We start from the raw sequence: 25,785 nt of genomic DNA, 5'->3' as shown, positions 1-25,785 counted from the left end.
CTGGAGCCTGTTTCCGATTCTGTGTCTCCCTCTCTCTCTGCCCCTCCCCCATTCATGCTCTGTCTCTCTCTGTCCCAAAAATGAATAAACGTTGAAAAAAAAATTATATCAGAAATTCTAGAAATCAATCAGTGGCTTCGTGAAAATTCTGACATGCTGAGCAAATACTAAAGGAATGGCCAAATGTTTGCATGACCCAGGGATGTTTTACTTGGAGCCTGGCAGATTTGGTTTCAAGCTGCTTTAGGAAATTAATCAGAGTCTGAAAACCAAGATTTAGGAAAAATTCCAATAGATAGATGATAGATAGATAGATAGATGATAGATAGAGATAGAAAGAGATAGCTATCAGTGGCAAAAACAAAACAAAACAAAAAAACTTCTGAGAACTCAGAGTCAGCTGACATAAAGCAAACTGGTCATGAATTCATAAGGTTCTGTAGGTCATTATAAAATGCCAGTAAGCACAGAATCTAGGTGACCCTAGCTAGAAACTTTTGTTTCTGTAATCTCTTCTATAGTTAGGGACACATGTGGTTGGTCTTGCCTGTGACTAGAAGGTAAACTTAAAAGGCAGAATCAAGAGTAAGAGTTTTTAATTTTTCTTTCAGGGAAATAGATATTCCTAGGATTATAGGGAACATTTCTTATATGGAAAATAACAGCAAAAATGTTTTGTCACCAATTTATGCAACAAGCAGTTCATACACTTAGGAAATTAGCTTTGTAAAACTTGTCTGCCACCAAAAGTAAGAACCAAGTGTGGAGTAAATATTTAAATGAATATCTATCCATTTGTGGTCTTTTAGAATCAGACTTTGGGTAGATATATGTATATACTATCTCATGACTGAATGAAACTTACCTTCCCTATTTCCTCCACATTAAAAGAATTTTAGCATCCTTAGGGGATAATATAAGGTCTGATAACAAGTTTTAAAAACGCAATTTTGATCTAAAGGTCTAAGCTTATGAACCTTGAAAAATATTTGAAATCATTAAGATTTTTTCAATTTGCCTTTCATTGGTAAATAAAGCATCTGGAGTTTAAGGGATTTTGGGTATTTTTTTTTCCTTCGAAGCTGAAGTAATAAACGTTTTGATAACAGGTTTTAGAGTGGAACATGCTACCACATGAAGAAATTAGCAACCGCACTAAAATTCCCAAGCCATTATATTGTATTTTCCTCCTGAATTTATCATATATGTAGGCCTATGGAAAAGTTTTTTGTTAGAAGACAATGTTTTACAAGTATAATCATGTATGGATGTGGATGTCCAGTTGTATCAGAAATGCTTTGTGGTTGAAGTGATATTTGGTATTGCAAGGGAGTGTCACCTGTAATTAGAAGAAGACATGAAAAAACAAATAGGGCAGGGTGTGTGGCCCTTTCTGAGTAAATAAGTGTGGAGAGACTTGTGTGACCAACAAAACAACTTATGAATCAACTGCATAATTGAATTTTATATTTTCTAGAACCTTTTTTCTTCTTGTACAAATAGCAATTAATCATTATTTGAACTACTAAATAGAAGCTTGAAGGAATGTCAGAACAACTATTTAAATAGTAGATATTATCATTTTTAAAAGTCATGCCTGGAAACCCAATTAGATACCACATGCAATTAAGCAGAAAATATGTCACAATGCTGCTTCTATAAAAAGACATCCGACCAGATTTCCAAACTGAAAACTGATTAAACAAGATGATTCTAAGTATAATCCCTAAGTACACTCTGTGTTATGAATTTCTTGAGAAATTGATAAACTCTTCTATAATAATTTGCTTGATAAAATAGTATTTATTATCCAAAATTCTTTAGGATTCAGAACACTAAGAACTTATTTTGCCTTTGCTGCCTTCATTTTCTGTCAGAACCAAAATATTTTTAATTCTGAAAGCTCATCCTGAGAGAAGAATGGGTGTAAGAGAGTTTTAGATACATATAAACGTGCTAAAGGACTATCTATTGGGTTAGACTGGCAGACAAGAGTCTATTTGCATATAGGAGGAGGGGTTGAGGGCTCTTCTGAAAGAAAATGAATTCTAAAATGAGAAAGACCTAGACTCTACAGATATAACCCTATAATAACACCACCAATAAAATTACAGGCAGGAGTGATAATTCTGAACAAAATTTAATGCTTACTAATTAGATTTTTCTTCTTACCCAGCCTCGTAGTGTGAGGGACCATAAATAAACACTGAAATCTATAAAGCACTGGACCACAAACAATATTGTTTTAAGACATCAAACGCATCACTGAACTAGAAGAGTATAAGGTTCACAAATATACCCTCTTAATTCCCACAGATATCACCTTGCTTTTGTACTGGGTGACAGTGTGAGTATCAAGTAGAATGGTTGAAATAAAATGTTGCTAAGGCTACTAAGGGGCCTGGAAGAACGACAGTGGTGTCTGGAGGGAAGCCATGAGTAAGCCATGAAACACCCTCAGCACTGGTGCTGGTAACACTGCTCATCCTTCTTAGGAGCAGAAGACATAACTCCCCAAGGGTTTCTGTATATATCCTTTCCTCTATCTCAGTCTGTGACCTGTATATCTGGAATACACATAGACTTACACTGGATGTGGCAAATTTCTCATTTCATTTATGTTTTATGTACTTTCACACCTTTTTTGTTCCTAGTCCTGAAATGATGTATTCCGGAGGCTTTCTAAATAACTAACATGTTTCTCTGAAGCACTCACTGTGGTATCTGTTGCTTCCATATTACTGGCAACCCTGTTTTCTCTTTTTATTTTTCTTTTAGAGAGAGGGAGACGTAGGGGCAGAGAGAGAGAGAAGAAGAAAGAGAATCCCAAGCAGGCCCCGTACTCTCAGCTCAGAGCCCGACGTGGGGATCAATTCCATGAACTGTGAGATCGTGACCTGAGTGGAAATCAAGAGTCAGACATTTAACTGACTGAGCCACCCACACACCCCTGGCAACCATGTTTTCTATTTCTCTTTTATTATCAGCATGATGGAATAATTTTTTTTGTATCATGGAAATCTGCAATTATATAGTTTATGCAAAATTGTCCTTAATCTGTTTTCATAGAGATTTTTTTCCAGTGAGGTTCATTTGCTCTAAGTGTTCAGATGATACCCGTATTTTAAGCCACTCTTGCCCCCATCCCCTATACTTATTGGAGATTTAGTTTAGTCAGTATTGGTGTTTATTTGGGCTCTGTTAGTAATAGTGTAAGTTCACTGTTTACTTCTTTCAAACACAAGCTAGAGAAACATGGAAAATTCAGATTTTTCTTTCTCTTTGGTAGTACCAAAGCATTGCAAGTTATACAAATAAGTGTCAAAGCTCTAGCCACAAAAATGTAGGTAGAAACTTGGGAAATGTTTATCTTGAAACCCTAAAGTCAATTAGGGAAAGGAAGTTTTTGTTGTTGTTATCATTGTTTCATTTTTACCCTTCAGCATCTGACCTGGATGATTGCATTTGCCATTGTGACATCCCATAAACACTTGTTTTTGTTTTTGTTTTTGTTTTTGTTTTTCAGGGGGAGGGTGACTGCTCTTTGCAGGCTCATGATTGATTTGGAAGTTTAGGATATATCCCATTTCTTTCCTGTCCTTAGCCATATTTCTGAGTTTTTTTTTTTCTATCAGACTCTTGTCTGTTACTCTCTTAGACTCAACTTTCATCAAATAGTCTTTGTATAGCTGGAATGTGGACAAGTATGGGTTTTACCTATTCTCTGGCCGGTGAAAGGATTCTAATTTGTCACCTAGACTGCTCTGGTTCTGAAGACAGATGGGTGTCAAATGCATGGGCCTATTAGACCACTACATTGGTCCTGAAAGTAAGAGATAGATGATGGATGAGAGAGACAGAGAGAGAGACAGAGAGAGAGAGAGAGAGAGAGATCTTCATAACAGCTTTATTGAGATATAATTCGCATACCATACAACTTTGGTATATTCACAGAGTTGTGCAACCATCCCCGTAATCAATTTTGAAGTGTATCTGTTACCTAGAAATGAGAGTCCCTTTAGTTATCACTCCCATATCCCCAAACCCTAGAAAAGCACTAATATAATTTCTGTCCTTATAGATTTGCCTATTCAGGACTTTTATATAGATGGAATTATATGTGATCTTTTATGACAAGTTCTCTTGACACAATGTTTTTAAAGTTCACCATGTTATGGCATGTGTTATACTTCATTTGCTTTTGTGACTGAGCAATATTTCACTGTTTGGGTATAGGACCTTTTATTTATCCATCTGTTAGTAGTTCAACATTTGAGTTGTTTCCATGTTTTGGTTATTATCAATAATGTTGCTATGAATATTCGTGTACAAGTTTTTGTACCTGCATATATTTTCACTTCCTTGGGGAATATATCTGGAAGTGGAATTTCAGGGTCAAATTATGCCTATATGTTTAACTTTTTGGAGAAATGACAGACTGTCTCCTAAAGTGACTCTATCACTTTACATTCCTACCAGTAGCTTATGAGAGTTCCAATTTCTCCGTATCTTTGCTAACACTTTTTATTATCTACCTTTTTGATTATAATGATCTTAAGAATGTGAAGTAGGGGCACCTGGGTGGCTCAGTCGGTTGAGCGTCCGACTTCGGCTCAGGTCATGATCTCACAGCTCGTGAGTTCGAGCTCCACGTCGGGCTCTGTGCTGACAGCTCAGAGCCTGGAGCCTGCTTCGGATTCTGTGTCTCCCTCTCTCTCTGCCCCTAACCCACTCACATTCTGTCTCTGTCTCTGTCAAAAATAAATAAACATTAAAAAAAAAAAAAAGAATGTGAAGTAGTATTTCATTGTGATTTTGATTTGCCTTTTCAGGGAAAAAGCACATTTTCATGGGCTTACTCACCATCTGTGTATTTTCTTTGGGGAAGTTTGTTGACAGTGTCAATAGTGTTCATTTTTTTTCAATATATGAAATTTATTGTCAAATCGGTTTCCATACAACACCCAGGGCTCATCCCAAAAGGTGCCCTCCTCAATACTCATCACCCACCCTCCCCTCCCTCCCACACCCCATCAACCCGCAGTTTGTTCTCAGTTTTCAAGAGTCTCTTATGTTTTGGCTCTCTCCCACTAATAGTGTCCATTTTGATGAAGTACAATTTATCTAGCTTTCTTTTCTTGTTTGTACTTTTGGGGTTAAAGATGAAAACTGCTGCAAATTTCAGGATGATGAACATTCATTTCTTCTAGACTTTTATAGTTTTAGCTCCTAAGTTTCAGTCTTTTCTCCATCTTGAGCTAATTTTGTGTATGGTGTGAGATAAAGGTCCAATTTCATTCTTTTACTTGCATATATCGCTTGTCCCTATACCATTTGTTGAAAGACTATTATTCTCATCGAACAGTCTTAGTACCCTTCGATAAAAACAATTGACCATAGTTATATTCATGTATTTCTGTACTCTTGATTCGATTCCATTGATCTGGCCCCTGCCAGACTTCCAACACAATGTTGAATAGAAGTGACGGGAATGGACATCCTATTTTTGTTCCTGATATTAGAGGGAAATTATCTAATCTCTTATTTTCAGATGTGGGCTTTTCATAGATTTCTTTCAAGTTGAGAATGTTTTTTTTTCTACTAGTTTGTTTTTCTTATTACAAAACAGTGTTAGGTTTTGTCAGATGATTTTCTGCATCAATTGAGATAATCATGTGGCTTTTTATCTTTATTCTATTAATGTGATCGTAGCACGTTGATCGATTTTCATATGTTGAAACATCCTTGCATTTCCAGGATAAAAGCCACTTGGTCATGGAGTCTGTTTAATAATATTTTTAAATATGCTTCTGGATATTGTTTGGTAGTTTTTTTTTTTTTTATGATTTTTGTATTAGGGGCACCAAAGTGGTTCAGTTGGTTAAGTGTCCAATTTAGGCTCAGGTCATGATCTTAGGGTTCATGAGTTAGAGCCCCAAATATGGCTCTAAGACGACAGCACAGAGCCTGCTTCAGATACTCTATCTCCCTCTCTTTCTGCCCCTCCCACTGTTCTCTCTCTCAAAAATAAATAAACATTACAAAAAAGATATTAGCATTTATATTCATAAGGGATATTAGTCTGTAGCTTCCGTTTCTTTCATGTCTTTGGCTTTCGTGTCAGGATAATGCTTGTCTCATAGAATGAGCTGAGAACTGTTTCATGTTCTATTTTTGTGGAAGAGTTTATGAAAGATTGGTATTAGTCTTCTTAGACATTTGTTACAACTAACTAGTTAAGCCATTTGGCCTGAAAATTTTGGGAAGATTGTTATTTCTTATTATTAATTCAATTTCTCTACATGTTACAGATCTATTTAATTATCTATTTTTTCTTAAGCCAGTTCTGACAGCTTGCAACTTTTTAATAATTTTTCTATTTCATATAAGTTTTTATAAATTCATTGGCATACAATTATACATAGAATTCATATATATATATGAAATGTTATATGTATATATATGTAAGATATATGTATATCTTCATTCCCATAATAGAATGTATATATTCCCTTTCTGATGCTAGTGATTTTAATTTTCCTCTCTCTCTTTTTTCCTTATGTAACTAACCATTTATATATTTTCTTGATTTTTTTAAAGAACTAATTTTTGGTTTCATTGATTTTCTCTATTGTTTTTCTATTCTTTATTTTATTAGTTCTTTCAATCTAATATTTTTTTTTCCTTTTTGTTCCAGATTTATTTTGCTCTCTTAAAGTAAAAGTTTAGGCTACTGATTAGAAATTTTTCTTCCTTTTTATTATAGCTATTTACAGCTTTAAATTTTCCTCCAAACACTGCTTTACTTATATTTCATAAGTTTTGGTGTGTTGTGTCTTCATTTTTATTAATGTCAAAGTAATTTTTTTAATTTTTCTTGATTCTGAGTGTGGAAAAGTTTAAACCTAAGAGCAATCTCAAAATCACCAGAAGCTTTGGTAGAAAACAATGAAAAGGAGATTGAGATATTTGAGGTGCGTTAAATATGACCCAACATTTGAAATATGTTAAATCATAGGCCAATTTGTTTGTCAGAGAGGATGAATAAAATAGGTAAATAAGAGCCTTCTTGAGGTCAGAGCAAACCTAAAATATTGAACTCAAATAAACTTGGCTATTGGAGGAATAGAAGGAAACTCAGGTGGCTGTACTACGGTGGATGAGGAGGAAAACGAATATATACTTTTATTCTTTCTTTCATCAAATCTCCTAATCAAATAAACATATGTAATCAACTAATATCAACAGCTATTATATAAAAATGTAATTCTCACTCCATACCCCAAATTTTGCAAATTCTATGAAACATGATTATGATTACTAACGTGACCTCCTTTTCCCATCATAACTGATTATTCTTAAAATGTAGGTATTTTGTAAAGAGAACTATTCTCAAGTTAGATTTGATCCTCTTGTTATTTGTCTATATTTGATGTTACTCTAAAATGCTGAGGGGTAATTCATAATATGGTAATTCATTTATTTCTGCTTCTTGGAGTTCGACTTCATGTACTCTTCTTCCGTGAGTGTCCTATAACTTCATGTAGGCAGATTATTAAATAATTTGTAATTGCTCCAATCTAGAGCAAATTTAGCATTGTTAACCATACAAAGTAGTTGTAGAACCATCATACAGGAACTCTGGAAATTATGTTGCCTGTGTAAAGAGCAGAGAAATGTGTGTGGTTCATAATAGAAATAAACAAAAATATGGTTCGTTGTTGTTCTTGATTATTTCTCTTCTCTCTTCATCACTTTTCCCTTGCATAAGAAGAACCTGAAACAGGTGTTGGGACTCTCTATTTTTGTACATCCTAATGGCAGGCACAGTGGTGTTTCAGAAGGAAATTGTAATAAAATGGGAAATCACAGGTTTTGGTACCAAAATACTTGAGCTTGTGGGTTAGTACCAATTTTTCTTGGTTATGTGATCTTCAAAAATTTACTTAAGTTTCTGAATGTTAGTTTATTTCTTACATTACAACTGGTGGTAAGATCCCAGAAAAGAAAGATGTTATGAGGAATAAATAAAGTGAATAGATAAAATGTAGAGAAGCATTCTGTAACTGTTTTTGTCATATTATTTACCATTATTTTGCTTGGTTTAACCAAAGCAGTTAAAATAAGTAAGACCGGTGGGAAGAGAAAGGGGGAAAAAAAGTTACAGAGAGGGAAGGAGGCAAACCATAAGAGACTCTTAAACACTGAGAATAAACTGAGGGTTGATCGGGGGTGGGGGGGATGGGAATATGGGTGATGGGCATTGAGGAGGGCACCTGTTGGGATGAGCACTGGGTGTTGTATGCAAACCAATTTGACAATAAATTTCATATTAAAAAAATAAAATAAAATAAAGTAAGTAGCTATAGGAATTTTCAAATTACACAATTCAAGGTTCGTTTATACGCTTAATGATCACATCTGGCATCTTTTTACTTTATGGAGATACAGTGTTTTATTATACAGCATATATTCTATTGAACACTTTGTAACTTTTAGTGTCCTTTGAGAAAAATTGGTAAATACCCTAAAAAGACATGAAGATTATAACTTTTTTGAAGTTTTTTTAGAACTTCATCCCAAGCCAACCTAAGTTAGTTTCAGATATTACTTTAGGGTCTTCTTTATTGTTCTTTGTTTAAATCATTCACAAGAGAGAGATCATGAGACCACTTGAACTAAAGTCGCATCTGGCATTGTCTGGGGTGGGAAATAGTGCAGAGTCAGGAGGATTGGGCAGGCATCAGGTGCTGTTTTCTGTTTAACAGTTAATAATTACATTGAGGAATTTTGCTCACACTTCTGTTGTATTCTAATTATTTATAGTTCAGGTCCCCAGCTCTGTCATCCTACTTTCTACACAGGTCTCTTGAGATGTCTGAAAGCAGCTGCAAGAGGACAGTGACTTCAGGCCATGCACTAAGTTGGATTTAAAGTCTTCATGTTGTCGAATATGTTACGTTGGTTTGTCCTTCCTATAACGGCAACAAAACGTCTTTTGCTTTATTGATCATTCCCAGGCCGTGGCAAAGAATGACAATCAATAGATAAATTGGAGGGGGGAAAATGGCAAAGAAGAGGTATTACATTCATGCAAGACCTCTGTTTATGCTGCTTGACGTGATATATTCCAATGTGGTTGTGAGTGTTGGGTAAGGGAAAATATTCCAGAAAAAGTTGAGTTCTTAAAAGACAGAAATCTGATTAAAACACAGAATCATACTCAGAGAGTGTACTGTACCTTTCTTGTTTTAAAATTTTCACATGTTACATTAAACAGGACATGCACCAATTTCGGATATGTAGAGGATTAAAAGATTGAGAAAAATCTTTAAAATACTAAAATGAGTAGGAGGAGTTGAAGAAAAATGAAGTAAAGACAAACATTGAAGAAAACAGCTCCCTTGGCTAAAAACTTCCATATAGCATATTGAGTTGCTTCTCAAAGAGTGTCAAAACTATACTTTGTACCAGATTGATTGAATCTGGCTGTCTGTGGTTATATACCTGTGTAGACAGCAAAGAAAAATGAAGGTCATATTGAATGTTATATGCAGTTACTATGCTTTTTAAAAACCAAGGAATAACTACACTTTAAATGGAATTTAATTTTTTTTTAATTTTAGAAACTATGAGATGATTCTGTATTTATTTATTGCACATCAATTATTTAATATGAATAATTCAACTTGTAGATGTGAAATAACTCTGTACTTAAATATTTTTTCAAGCTATAAATTTTATTACAACACATTCTTCTAGTCTGAAAAGCTTGTCAGTATAAATCTCTTGAATTAATGCAAGATACTAGTCACAAAAATGGTTCCAAGTTCTCTCCAACTTGTAAATTCCTTAAATATAAAGATCAATACTTTGGCTCACAGTGAATTAAGAAAAATCCAAATTCTAATATTACTATGTATATAAATATGTGTGCAAATATGCTGATTTATATGCATATTTTAGCTACATTAACAAATTAATTTCACTTGTAGCTTTTTTATATATATAATTTTATACATTCTTATATTTCAAAGAGAGATAAAAGGCTTCTTGATATACATCAGGGTAGTCTTGATAGTGAAACTGTGTTAAAGGTCAGCTGAAACAAAATGGGTAACCCACAAAGGCACCCTACAGAGATGGCATTAAAAATTCTCAAATCTAGGGGCGCCTGGGTGGTTCAGTCGGTTAAGTGTCCGACTTCAGCTCAGGTCATGATCTCATGGTCTGTGAGTTCGAGCCCCGTGTTGGGCTCTGTGCTCTCAGTGCAGAGCCTGGAGCTTGCTTCAGATTCTGTCTCCCTCTCTCTCTGCCCCTCCCCTACTCACTCTCTGTCTCTATCAAAAAATGAATAAACAGTAAAAAAAATATTTTAAAAAATTCTCAAATCTATGTGCATTTCTGTCCAGTTGCTTTCAATGAAAAAAGTTCTATCAAAAATTAAAGTAATTTTTAGTTAATTGTAGAACTAACCCAACTAAAATGACTTAAAAGTATTTCACATAAAGAATCATATGTAGAAATACATGGAAAAAATCAGCTACACTTTGCAAAGATACTTTTCGATTAAACAGCAAGTTGCTCACAGAACTGTTCTAAATTGAGGGTAAATTAGAGATATAAAAGCATAAGTGAATGGAACTGGCAGGTCTTTTCCAATATTAAATTTTTATAATTGCATGACAACATGTAAATCCACTAATTTACAATGAAAATAGTTGAGGACAATGGATCGAACAATGATGCAAATTCTAAATGTGATGGCTCCTTAATCTATTTTTTTGAGGGTATAAAACAAAAAGGTGAGGTTTCAGAGTCATTTGTTTTTTACTTTTATATTTGTCTTTCATTGCTACTAAATTGCTAAATGCACACTTTTCCCAACATTATCTGGCATGCTGAAGAGAAAGAAAGATACTATACTTAATCAGATATCAGCAAATTATTGAAAATGTGGCCCCATTTGAAAATCTTACAGTCACACAAATATGGTGTTACTGTGGGCTAAGTATAGCCTCAGAGCTGAAATACATACTAAAATTTATCTGATTCAACAGCCCTCAATTAAAGGTTGGAAGAATGAAGACTCAGAGGTCCTAGGATCAGGTAGAGAGTTAGTGCCAAGAACCTGAAATGGAAAACTTTCTGAATTAGAATCCATTTCTCTTTTGATTAGACATTTAGTCTCTCCATTTTATTTTGGCCTATATTCAGTTTTATCCATTATACTGGATTCCATTCATAGATGATGTTTGGTGGAGTAAGGAGCCAGGAGGAACTGTAATGCCTAATAAAATTTACAAAAATTTTAAATTGTGAATACTTAATATTATTTTAAAATGCATTTGATTTTCAAGCATTGAATTAACAGTGCTCATATAAAGAAATTGTCGTCAATATATGTGGCTTCAGCCAACGATGTCAATTGATCATTCATATTCACATTAAATGCATCTGATATTTTTAGCAGAAAAATTACTCAAGCATCATTTCTTGTCAAAATTATTATAATGTCATAATAATGTGTTTAAAAGGCTATAATTAGGAATGTCAGCAGTGCCATTTGAAACTCAAAATTGAAAGATGATTATAGTTTAACCCGATTACTCTATTACACATGATGTCAGCCTTTTAAGAAGTAACTAAACTTATATTGTATCTTTACTGAATATGTGCCACCTAAAATATTCTGATGATAAAGCTCCTGATTAAAATCATGTGTTTGAGAGAAAACAATCTGATGATCTCATGTATTGATAAAAATATCTAAAATACTCAAGTTTGATACTGTTCAAAAATGAGAGAAGCAAACCCGAACATATTGAAATAATGTCTAATTTTCTATGAATTGGCAACTCTTTCCATTTGTTTTGTGAATTCACAGGAATCGAGACTGGGAAAAACATATCTATATTTTGTCAAGTGAAATTATCTTCTGTTTGCAAAATATTTGTGAACTGCACTGGAAGAAATTGAATCTTATACTTGGGGTAAAATGCAAAGCTAAAAAGGAGAGAAGATAATTTTCTCTCAATTTATGCTCCATAATCCCTTTTTTGCAAGTTGTTTCTAATGACCATGTATTGGAGGCAGGCAACCTGGTTCTTAGAATGAATCAAATGGCACATCAATAAGTCACTTGTTCTTGTTCTAAATGGCAGAGGATTTTAAAATGTATTCATTCTGTTACTCTGCACCTGATGTAGAAGTTACTGGGTTCTTCCCACCTTTGTGATAATCTCCCATGCTAAATTTTAACAGAGAAAATGTGCCCTCCTTCCTTGGCTTTTAGGTGCTTGGGTGCCTAGGATAGTTCAATTCCCTTTAGATGGATAGTACTCAAGCTATCTGTAGTGAAAAAAATTTTTCTTTTTATAATTATTCCAATGTATTGATTTTGTGCATTGAGACTTTTGTAAAATAAAGTAACTAGAAAATTTAAAATGCACACAAACACAGCCAAACTGGACTCCAGAAAGATAATATTATTATTATGCTGTAAAATTTCCAAACACCTATTGTATTATGGTATTAATCTCTTCACTGCTGTCGGTTTACTGGCAGGCACTGCAGTCTTTGCTTTGAGTAGCACTGCTTATTGAATGGGGTCATAGGAGGGAGAATTAATTACTTCCTGGCTTATTCTTGCCAGTTCCATTTCCTGAAAATGGAATCTTTCTCCTTGTCTATTGTCTTTCGTCAAGTAGAATTCCTGGCTTGGCTTCGGTTCTGCCTGATTTATTTCTCTTTTTCATGTAGGTAATGAAGTTCTCTAACTCTTTACCTGAGTCTTCCTCTTTTTCAGATCCCTATGTCCTGCCTAAAACCGAAGAGAATCTTTGATCTTTGTTCGTGTCGGCTTTATATGACACCCAGTGTATTGCCCTGACCACCAAATGGTCACCTGACCACCTCCCTACCTAAAGGTACCCCAGCTTCCATTTCAGTCTGAAGTACGCCATGATGCTGTATTGCTTACCCTAACTTAAAGGTTCTTAACTGAGCTTCCTAGACTCTATAGATTTACTTTAAAAGGTTCATGAATCTACTAAATTATGGGCAACATTTTGTGCATTGGTGCACATGTTCAGGTTTAAGTCTTTTGTGTTAAAAAAGATTTACTGTCACAATTTATACGGAAATGTTATTATGCCATAAGGCAATAAACTGTAATAGATTTAAAATCCCAATCTTCTTCATAGGTAACTTTGGCTCAAGGCAATAATAGCATTATTATCTGTATCATTGCCATACATCGGTACAAAGCATTATTTTTCAGGAGTTTTTTAAAAATATATATATATATATACAATTTTTGCCTTCTTGTGCTCTGCACAGGCCAAATACAGCATTAACAAAAGAATCAAGCATATTTCTATCAACATTCAAATCTACAGCATGTGATCATGCCCAGCAGGTACAGGAAAGATTTGAACATGATACAATAGGAGAAAGAGGCAACCAGCCACTGCTGGTTTCGAGATGAAAGGGGATCACAGAGAAATGAGAGCAGCCTCTAACAGCTAGAAAAAGTGAGAAAACATTCTTACCTAGAAACCTTTAAAAAGGAAGGTAGCCCTACCAACCCCTCAATTTTAGCCTAGCGAGACCCATTTCAGACTTCTGACCTTCAGAATTTTAAGATAATACATTTCTCTTGTTTTAAAAAGCAGAAAGGGACCCATTAACATGTAGAACAAACTGATGATTGCCAGAGGGGAAGGGCAGGGGATGGGCAATATGGGGGAAGGGGGGAATGGGAGGTACAGGATTGCAGTTATGGAGTGGATAAGTCACAGGGATAGAAGGTGCAGCATAGAGAATATAGTCAATGACACTGTTTTTTTTTTTTAATTTTTTTAATGTTTATTTATTTCTGAGACAGAGAGACAGAGCATGAGTGGGGGAGGGGCAGAGAGAGAGGGAGACACAGAATCCGAAGCAGGCTCCAGGCTCTGAGATGTCAGCACAGAGCCCGACGCGGGGCTCGAACTCACAGACCATGAGATCACGACCTGAGCCGAAGTCGGACGCTTAACCGACTGAGCCACCCAGGCGCCCCTGTAATCAATATTGTAATAGCTTGTGGTCACAGACGGTAGCTTCATTTGTGGTGAGCATAGCATAATGTATAGACGTGTTTGTTGAATCGCCATGTTGTATACCTGAAACTAATGTAACATTGTGTGTCAACTATAATTAAAAATGTGTTGTCTTGGGGCTCCTGGGTGGTGCAGTCGGTTAAGCGTCCGACTTCAGCCAGGTCACGATCTCGCGGTCCGTGAGTTCGAGCCCCGCGTCAGGCTCTGGGCTGATGGCTCGGAGCCTGGAGCCTGTTTCCGATTCTGTGTCTCCCTCTCTCTCTGCCCCTCCCCCGTTCATGCTCTGTCTCTCTCTCTGTCCCAAAAATAAATAAACGTTGAAAAAAAAAATGTGTTGTCTTAAGCTACAAAGATGTCCTGTGATAAGTTGTATGTCACATTTTATTTAAAAAAAAATTTTAATGTTTATTCATTTTTGAAAGACTGAGAGACAGGGCACAAGCAGGGTTGGGGCGGAGAAAGAGGGGGACACAAAATCTGAAGCAGGCTCCAGGCTCTGAGCTGTCAGCACAGAGCCTGATGTGGGGCTCAAACTCACGAACCCATGAGATCATGACCTGAGCCGAAGTCGGATGCTCAACCGACTGAGCCACCCAGGCGTCCCTGTATATCACATTTTATAACATAAATGTTACACAAATGTTATAACATAAAGTCTTGAATGAAAAATAAATCAAATTTGTAATGAATATACCAGAAGTGTTTTCTTGCTAATACTCATCCTGACATTCTTCTTTTGCTGCCATTTTTACTTTTTTTTTTTTTTCCTCCAAAAGTCACAGTAAATGGCCATGGAACTACACAGTAAAGAAGGACATTTTTAAAGACTATATTCGATTTTAACATTTTTAATTTCCTAAAAGCCTTTCAATAAGTCAGTATGTCTATAGTTAGTAATTTGAAGAAGCCATTTAATAATCAGATTGCAGATGGATACACACTTCCATAAAAATGAATTATTAGACAAATTGAAAAATGAAGGAAGCTATATTTAGGTGTAATTTATTCATGTTCGATGCAGGCCTATGGAGCAGCAAAGACAAATTACAATTTCTAATAAATGATTGCAACGTGTAACATTTTTAAGAAACCATGACTAAATAATTCTGTGTGCTGCAGAATACATATTGAAGTGGCAGGTGTTGCGTGGGCAGTAAGTTTAAAGAGCTGCCATAAGTGTGTGTGTGTGTGTGTGTGTGAGAGAGAGAGAGAGAGAGAGAGGAATTAATGTCTATGTCTATCCCATATTAAACTATGAAAAATGAGTTCTTTTATTTAAAAATATATTTGTATCTAAAAATGACTTTTATCTTTTTATCTATACCAGAATCAACTTTATGGGTTACTAAAATAACACCTATTTTAAGAACTAGAAACACATTCAATAATCATGCCCAAATCACTTATGTGATCCCATCAATGTTTTATGAGATGAAAATGTTTTGTAAAATGAATGGGAAGGATCATACCTAGTGAAAGGAAATTACTTCCTGCTAATTAGAAAATGTTTATCAAATGTTAGTGAGTAAAAGTCATGAATTTGACATTATTAAAAATATGATATAAGCCATACCTCCCAAGCCCTTCAAATTTATGATCTAGTGAAAAATGTTTTACTTTAAACACATTTTCATGTTAAAGACAAAATAACAAAAGGAAACATGTCACAAACTAGTCCCTGTTTATTTGCCAAATGAATTGCTATGGCATCGAAATAAAGTTATTGAAGTAATAAGCCTATCTAACTCTATCCAAAGTGGCTCAGATAAATCTATCTAAAACGACAAACAAAATGCCAATTGAATAAAATGAATTCCTCAATTGTTATAGGAAGGTTGATACCTGTCTGATGGCACAAGATTTATATAACCAGATATAAGATTCCCTAGCATATAGTATGACCTCAGTCTATATAAACATATTTCTATATATTTTAAAGTGTAGAAGAAAGAATGAGAGAGAGAAATGTTGATTATATTCTTTATCTTGAACATTTATTTTATTCACATACATAAAAGAATGTATACAAATATTTCCAGCTTAGATATCTAAATGTAACATTAGTATCAATTGTTATATTTGACTAGTGTGAATTCACCAAAGTTCCAATATTTTGCATATATTGCTGTCATAAAGAAAAATATAATTATCACAAAACAATAAATAAACATAAAACAGTGAAAGTCCAAAAGAAAATGATTTAGCTTCAAAAGATATTTATGTATATGCCATAATGAGTGTCTTCATTTTCTCAAGCACAGCTTCCTTTCTCTGTCTCTCTCCATCCCTCTCTCTCTCTTTCAAGTAAGGGAAGAGTCAACACAGATTTAAATTTTATGTAATTACTCTAACTGTATTTTGGAGAATGAACTAAAGAAAGATACAGAAATCACTGTAAAAAGTTGTAGCAAGAATTCAATGATAATGGACTAGTTTAGTAAAGTGTCAATAGAGATGCAAGGGAATAACTTACATGGGTTTTAAGAGTTATTTAGAAGGCAGTATAGACAGAGAATTATAATTGCTCAATTTCAGAGTATGAGGAAGAAAGAAAATAAATAAGGGGTTATGGTTTCTAACTTAGAAATATATAAAGAGATGATGTTGCAATTCATTGGGATAAAAAACAACGGTGAAAATTGGAAAACAGAGTCATATTTGGAGTATTTTGCAATGTCTATATTAGAACTAGGCCAGTAAGCAATCAAATGTGCAGGTTTGATTTGAAAGCTATCAATATATAATGTGATCGAATCATCCTAGGTAACATTAAGATAAAGTTTAAGGAATGTGTAAGAATAAGAAGAGAGAGTTGGGAGCAGACTATGTAAAATCAAAACATTTAATAAGTAGAAAGAAAGAAAGGATCACAAAGTGTCGATATCACAAAACCTGGGAATATGGACTTTTTTTTTTTACCAACTTTTTTATAACATTTTTATGTCAAATAATACAAGTTGGCCTAATCAAAGAATTGAGACGTGATTTTTTGTTCGATATTAACAAGTAGATTGACGATGAAACTGTTAAACTTAGGATGCGAGTTTCACTTCCTTTTGAGGTGAAATTTCCTTCTTTCTGCATGATGCCCTTCAACATCTCCCTGGTCTCAGTGCAGATGACAAACATTATTTGTGGCCATACACTTATCTTCATCTTCTTACTCCTGTGTCAATAACTCCTGAGATCTGAAACACACAAAATTATACAGTTTATTTGTGTGGTGTAAGCCAATTGTTACCATGTAATTTAGTGCAGGTATTTTTAACCAACATTATTGAGGTATAAATTACATATAATAAAATAAGTCAATTACAGATCAATGAATTTGATAAATGTATATACATGTGAAACCATCAAAACAATCAAGATATATGAGATATTTCTATCCGCCTTTGAAGTTCATTCTTCAAATTCTGATACTCACAGTGTAAATCGTCATGCCCAGTATGCAATGAAAAATTAGTAGCCATGTGAAACAAGAGGAAAATATGATTCATAACTCATACCAATCAAACAGAGAACTAGTCATGGCAGAGATGATGAAATTACCAGGCAGATATTTGGAAAACAAACAGCTATTATAAATCTGTTAAAAATTACTGAAAATATAAGTGTCAAGAAGAGAGAAAGAAACTATTAAAAAATGGAACGAATTTCTTTATTTGAGAAAATATATATGAAATTAAAATTTGTGAAATGGGCTCAAAAAAAGGCAAGGCACAAGAACAGGGGCACCTGGGTGGCTCAGTCTGTTAAGCCTCCTAGTTCGGCTTAGGTCATGATCTCGCGTTCCGTGAGTTCGAGCCCCGCGTCGGGCTCTGTGCTAGCAGCTCAGAGGCTGGAGCCTGTTTCAGATTGTCTCCCTCTCTTTCTGACCCTCCCCCGTTCATGCTCTATCTCTCTCTGTCTCAAAAATAAATAAACGTTAAAAAAAAAAAGGCAAGGCACAAGAATAGTAGATCATTGAATTTAGAGGCAGGAAAACAGAATCTATCAAAATTGAAGTACAGAGAAAACGAGGGGAAAAATATTAAAAAATGAACAGAGGTTCAAAGACTTGGCTAATGATGTCACAAGAATCTAAAATATATGTAATTGTAATTGCATAAATAAATCAAAGGCAACATATCATAATCGAGTCTCCAAAAACCAATGATAAAGAAAAACCTTAAAGGAGCTATAGGGAAAAAATATGTACAGAGAAATATATGCATGTTCATAAGATTCTCACCAAAAACAATGTAAGTCAAAATAAAATGGAATGACATGATTGTAATTGTTTTTAAAAAATTTAATATAAAATTTGTATTCCACAAAAACATATTTCAAAAATGAATAAATTAAGACATAGAAAAGCAATGAAATGATGTTTATAGATATGATGTTATTTCTGTCGGAACATTTTAATAAAGTTAAGTACATCAGACCTTACCATTAGGGGCTTATTAACCAAAGTCAAACAGCCTTTTTTATTGGAATACAAATAAACATCTGTGAATCCAAAGAAGTGACTTTGGGCCCATTTAAGTCATTAGCAATCATGATTTCTATGTATCTGAGTTTCGTGTTCATATTAACAAACAGTGAATTGAGTCTAAATAAACTTTTCCAAACTATATTTTAGGAAACATCATCCTATAATCTGATTAATAAAATAGAATTTCATGCTGAAATAAAGCTGAAAATGTGATTTTTAAATATTAATACATTAAAGGCTTTGAGAACTCTTAAAGACATTTGTCAACAACTGTTTAACTGAAAATATTTGGGTAGTATATTTTTTTCTAGATCAACACTCAATACCATTGTATTTTATTCCTTTAAGGAAATGTTCTTACTCCCATTTCAAATTTCAAATTTTATACTCATATTGTAGCTCCATATGCTACTATATCCCAAATGGCATAATATTGGCTTGCAAGGATATAATTATTATAATGTTCAGAGGCCTTGCCAATTTGGTTATTATCTTTACAGCAACGGGCCATATCAAATGACACACAGGTAGCAAAATTTTTATGTGAGAACATTGATGTTTTTATATTATAAATCAGATACATGGGCTAATTAAAAAGTTAATCCATTAACTTAACTGTACCATTTCCTACTGCTACTGTAACAAATTACAAAAATTTGAGAGCTTGAAATAACACGAACTTACTATCTTTTCTTTTTGAATGTCAGAAATCTAAAATAGTTTCACTAGGTTAAAATGAAGGTGTTGTGAAGGCCACATTCCTTTCCGGAGGCTCTAAGGAAGTATCTGTTCTCTTACCTTTTCTAGCTTCTTGGCTATGGTTCCTTTTCAAATCTTTTTCTCTATGATACTCTTGTATTTCACTTCAACTTTTATTAGGACCTTTTTGGTTACATTGGCCACCTGGATAAGACAGGATAATCTCTCCATCTCAAGATCATTAATTTGTTGACAGCTTGCAAATTCCCTTTTGCCAAAGAAGGTAACACATTTCCAGATTCTAGGGACTAGGGATTCTGGCATGTAATTTTTCTGACTGCTGCAGTAACAAATGTAATTTAGCATCTTCCAGTGCTGGACATCATGCAGGCACCTTCCCTACTACAAAGTGATCATCAGTGACATATCTGTAGACAAAACAGATACACATTTATGCTCTAGTAGAGCTTACATTCTAGCAAAAGGAGACAGACAATAAAGAATAAATGTAGTAAGTATATATTTTAGAAGGAGATAGGTACTAGGGGAAAAAAAGAGCAGAGTAAGATAAAACAGGATTGGGGGTTGGTGGAAGTGACAACTTATATGGGTGGTCCGGATAGAGAACACTGAGAGGTAATGTTTGGTTAATTCCATGCAATTATCTGGAGGAAGACGTCAGAGGAAATAGCTATTGCCAAGGCTCCAAGACGGTAGCAAGCATGATAGTCTAAGAAAGTGAAGAGACTAATAATAGTTCGACTGCAGTGGAAGAAGTGTGGCTTGGTGGATCCTTGTGGGCACGTGCAAGGACCTTCACCTTTCTGTGCATGAAATGGAAAACATCCGAAGGTTTTCAGTAATAGGGAAAATGACTTAATTCATGTTTTGAACGTTCACTATCACTTAGAAGTCAGAGAAGGGAACTAGTTACCTGGCTATTGTGTAGTCACTCGGGCAGATTTGGGTGGTGGTCGATAGAAGGATATAGCAGCGTTTATGATAAGTGTCTGGATGAGATATTTTGAAGGAAGGTTCAATAAAATTTTCTGAAAGAATGGATGTGGGGTATGAGGAAAAAAATAAGAGGGGCACATTTTTTTCTGTGTAAATAAGTTCCAATTTGGGTCCATTTCTATGTTAACTTTTCTCAACATACATAGTACAGTCCTGTAAATATATTTTCTCCTCCTTATGATTTTCTTAATAATATTTTCTTACCTCTGGCTTACTTTATTGTATATAATACATGTACAAATATGTGTTCTTTGACTGTTTATGTTACTGGTAAAGCTTCCAGGCAAGTAGTTAAGTTTTGCAGGAGTTAATAGTTGTACTGGGATTTTCCACCATGTAGAAGTCAGTGGCCCTAGCCCTTATGTTGTTCAGGGTCACCTGGAATTTCAATTCTATATAGGAATCTTATATCTGATGCTTCGCTAATGTTTCTCAACTTAATAGATCTCATTACAATAATGCATACTGAAAAGAAACTCACTCAAATGAAGTAACACACGTGGAAGCAGTGTTTAGAGGAAACATAATTAGAATTTTACCGCTTGCTTAGACATTTCAGTGTTTTTCTAAAATCTGAATTTGTGTTTGGTACAATGCGAGATCAGTCAACTGGTATGAATGAGTGTCAAGATTGCTCCCGGTTTATTTTCGAAATGCAACTTCATTTTTCCTTATTTGTTAACCTATTTATACACAATTGCTCCCAAATTTTCATGTTTATTATTATATGTGGTATTTTATTTTTTATTTTTTTTAAATGTTTATTTATTTTGAGAGAGAGAGAGAGAGAGGGAGAGAGTGGGAGGGGGGCAGAGAGACAGAGAGAGAGAAAATATCCTAAGCAGGCTTGTCAGTACAGAGCCCAACGCAGAGCTCGATCCCATGAACTGTGATCATGCCCTGAGCCCAAATCAAGAGTCAGACGCTTAACCAACTGAGCCACCCAGGTGCCCCATATATGTAGTATTTTAATTTATAAAATAAAATGTAATTTAAAGCCCACAGTTCAGTGTTCTCAGGAATTTCTCTTCTTGAGACTATGGAGATACATCACAGATTTCTGATTTTTCATGGCCTAAGTTTTCCATGATGAAATTTGTGATTCCCTCAGCATTTAGTTTATGATTACCTAGGTGAGGCTGACAAATATATTTATAATAAATAAATAATTGTACACAAACAAAGAATTATGAGCCAAATTTATTATGGATATTTTCCTAAAATCATATTTACATAAACTGTCAGCGATTATAATTCAGAGACAAATTAGCTACTCATTGTAGCATCATTTTCTTGAATGATGAGGGTAAATGGGATTTTGGCAAAAGGTGGTTGAGACAAGAGCACAGTAGACTGGTTTTCTTAATAGAACCTCATCTTTCTTTTTGAAAACTAATTGTCTGTTTGAAAATTAAAGTTGAGTGCATTGTTTTAATCCCATGCCAAAATGTCACATATAAATTATATTGTAATTAACATGAGAACACACGGTGCATATTTAAGGCATAAAGTTTTAACTAAAACATTTTCAAACTATGATGTGCATTATTCATTTGTGGGCTCTATAAAAGATGCATGCCTATTCTCTGCTGACTCAGAATCTTTATTAATGGAACTAACTTGGAGAAAAAAAAACTAACCTGTTTCTTGTGTGAGTCAAAAACACACATTAAGCATAGCAAATTTTGAGAGCAACTGAACTAAAATATTCTTGCTTCATCACAAGTTTAAAAAGTGTTTTCAAATGCTATAAAATGAAATTTGACTTTAAAAGTTGCTACATTGTCGCTGAGTAGTATTAAAAATTGAAATTGTGTGGGGCGCCTGGGTGGCGCAGTCGGTTAAGCGTCCGACTTCAGCCAGGTCACGATCTCGCGGTCCGTGAGTTCGAGCCCCGCGTCAGGCTCTGGGCTGATGGCTCAGAGCCTGGAGCCTGTTTCCGATTCTGTGTTTCCCTCTCTCTGACCCTCCCCCGTTCATGCTCTGTCTCTCTCTGTCCCGAAAATAAATAAACGTTGAAAAAAAAATTAAAAAAAAAAAAATTGAAATTGTGGATTTCCTGATAGGTGTTATATACAATGATAAAACCAGACTTTCTGCATGTGGGAGTGGGGTGGAGTGGAAAAGCAGTTTCTTTAATGAGAATTTAGCTGTAACTCATGTTTTTGTAATACTACTCAGATAAATGAACAATCTCCATCAAATGTATAATAGTATTTTTTTTTCTCTGTGCTATGTTTCTACTGCGATTATGATGTAACCACCAAGGAAAGAAATAGTCAAGAATACATTTATTTTAGTTTTTAATTTATATGCAGCAATATTAAATTTTACAGTGTGCAATTCTGTAAATTTTGACAAATATGTAGTGTTATATAACCACCATTACTATAAGGATACAGGAATTACAATTTCTTCACCAGGAAAAATTACCTATTGTTGTTCTTTTGTGATCAAATCTTCCCCCAATCCCCCAATCCCCACCACCATCACTACCACCAACCCCTGGCAAACACGGATCTATTCTCAGTGCCTATAGAGTTGCATCTGCCAGAATGTCATATAATTTTCTTTTGGGGCCACCCTGGGTGGGAGAGCAGATCTGGTTTCTTTTGTTAGCTTAATGAATTTTAGATTCAGCCAGTTTTTTGACATTCAGTCATTCATTCAGTTTTACTTCCGAAGCTTTATATTCTCCTAGGGCACAAATATATTTATCCATTCACCTGTTAAAGATATTGGGATATTTTAAATATGTGAGGATTAGGAAATAATGCTGATATATACAGCATTATATATATACATATATATATATAATGTATATGTATATACATTATACATATACATGTGTGTATGCTTTTGAGTGAACAAAACTTGTATTTTCTCTAATGCAAATACTAAGATCAGAACTGTGGAGTCATATAGTAAGTGTATATATGTATAACTTTAATAACAATGTACCAAACTATTTTCCAAAGTAGCTGTATTGCCACTGTGATTTATAAAATTTCAATCTCTCCTCCATCTTTGCCATCAGTTAGCATTCTGAGCTTTTCATTTATCATTTCCTTATTCATTTTTATTCACTCATTTTAGCTAGCCTAAAAGGTATGTGTGAGGGGTGCCTGGGTGGCTCAGTTGGTTAAGCATCCAACAGTAGCTCAGGTTATGATCTCACAATCCATGAACTCGAGCCTGGGCTCTGTGCTGACAGCATGGAGCCTGGAGCCTGCTTCAGATTCTGCTCTCTCTCTCTCAAAAAGTAAATAAACATTAAAGCAATTTTTTTTAAAAAAGGTGTGTGTGTAAATTTCATGATGTTTTAATTTGCATTTTCTTAATGACTAAATATGTTTTCATGGGATTTTGTCATCTATATACCTTCTTTAATAAAGTATTTGTTCAAATATTTTATTTATTTTTATTTTTTGATGTTTGTTTATTTTTCAGAGAGAGGAGAGAGAGAGAGAGAGAGCTTGAGTAAGGGAGGGGCAGAGAAAGAGGGAGACAGAGAATCCAAAGCAGTTCCCAGGCTCTGAGCCATCAACACAGAGCCTGACACGGGGATGATCTCACAAACTGGGAGTTGATGACCTGAGCCAAAGTTGGACACTTAACTGACTGAGCCCCCCAGGCACCCCACTTTTGCTTATTTTTAAAATTTGGTTGTTTGCTTGCTAATTGTTGAATTTTTAGAGTTCTTAAAATTTCATTTTTTGAATTTTATTGAGATATAATTGACAAATAAAAATTGTATCATTTAAGGTATACAGTATGATGGCTTGATATACATATACTTTGTGCAATGATTGCCACAATCAACTTAATTAACATATCATCATCTCACATAGCTATCATTTTTTGTGGGGGAGGGGGAAAGCAATGCTTAAGATCTACTTTTAGCCCAATTTCAAGTGTACAATCCAGTAGTAGTTTTTTAATTTTTTTTAACATTTATTCATTTTTGGTAGAGACAGACAGAGTGTGAACCGGGAAGGGACAGAGAGAGAGAGGGAGACAGAATCAGAAGCAGGCTCCAGGCTCTGAGCTGTCAGCACAGAACCCGACGCAGGGTTTGAACTCTCAGAACTGTGAGATGATGGCCTGAGCCGAAATCGGAGGCTTAACCAACTGAGCCACCCAGGCCTGTCTACAATACAGTAATATTAACTTTAGTCATCATGCTGTACATTAGCTCCAGAATTTATTCATCTTATGAAACTGACCTTTGATCAATATCTCCCATCTCCTCCGAGTCCAGCCCTGGGAGTCAACATCTACTGTCTGCTTTTAGGAGTTCAGTCTTTTAGATTCCACAGGTAAGTTATCACAACTTCCTTAAGTGTTTGGCAGGTCAAAAAAAAAAAAAAAAAAAAAAAAAAGCAGTCCTTCTTGGTTGTACATGTGAGTGGAGAGTTCATGTTCTGCGCATTTCCAGAATTGTAATGTCCTCCACTGAACGCAGTGGCCCTACTGTTTACATGCAACCAAGGCCATTCAGGTCTTCCCAACTTGTTTGCAACCCACGTGCAGTTTTCTCTCCCCAGTTCACTAAGGCACACGCTCTGCCCTACAACACAGCACCCTTTCCTAACCCTCTGAAGAGCACCAGGACTCCCTACATGGTCATGTTTGCTCTGGGGAAAATGGCAAGAGGAAAGAAAGAAAATAAATAGGGTTTTGCCCTAAACAAACATCTCTACTGGTCACTCCGCAAAATCCCTACGTCAGGCTCCGAGCTGCCAGCACACAGCCCAACGTAGGGCCAGAACTCACTATGCCGGTCTCGAACTCACAAACCGTGAGATCATAACCTGAGTCAAAGTCAGACCCTTACTAAGACACCGCATTTCCTATGAACAGCAATACACCACCAATGTACAGTAAAATGAATTAAATTAAGAAACAAGTGCATAGATCCCCTCAGTGGTAAACAGTTAATATCTTGTTGTCCAAGATCAATTCTTCAAACACTAGGTTTTTCCTCAGGGGAAAAAAAGAAATGATTGCATTCCACTCTGCCCAGAGAGGTTGGTTACAGTACAGAGTCTGAATCAAAGGCAGTCAGATATGACATAGGGATTTTGTGGAGCGACCAGTAGCGATGTTTGTTTATTCCAGTTCACTTAAAGCAGTATGAAAACGTGCTTGGAGATTCAGGAGACAAGTGGGGCTCTCCTGTGCCGCACATGTATGAGAGTGGGTAAAGCACAGAGGAAAGTAGAGGGGCACCTGGCTGGCTCAGCTGGTTAAGTGTCTGCTTTGACTCAGGTCATGATCTCATGGTTCATGAGTTTGAGCCCTGCATCAGGCTTTGCACTGATGGTGTGGAGCCTTCTTGGGATTTTCTCACTTCCCTCTCCTTCTCCCCTCCTCTGTTCACTCTTTCTCTCTCACTCTCTTTCAAAATAGATAAATAAACTTAAAGACAAAGCACAGAAAAAAGTGGAATCATAAGTGATACACCAATACACACGATAGAGA

The 25,785-nt window shown here is 35.1% G+C and overlaps 1 pseudogene; it reads left to right on the top strand.

Moving 5' to 3' along the window:
- LOC123596891 overlaps positions 1 to 25,508 on the top strand; it is a 196,626-nt pseudogene extending 171,118 nt beyond the window's left edge.
- Positions 25,509 to 25,785: the final 277 nt, after the last annotated feature.

Source organism: Leopardus geoffroyi, chromosome C1, assembly GCF_018350155.1.
Source record: "Leopardus geoffroyi isolate Oge1 chromosome C1, O.geoffroyi_Oge1_pat1.0, whole genome shotgun sequence".
Lineage (NCBI taxonomy): Eukaryota > Metazoa > Chordata > Mammalia > Carnivora > Felidae > Leopardus > Leopardus geoffroyi.
The sequence above is the reverse complement of the archived record's forward strand: the minus strand, read 5'-3'. Positions and strand labels throughout refer to the sequence as shown.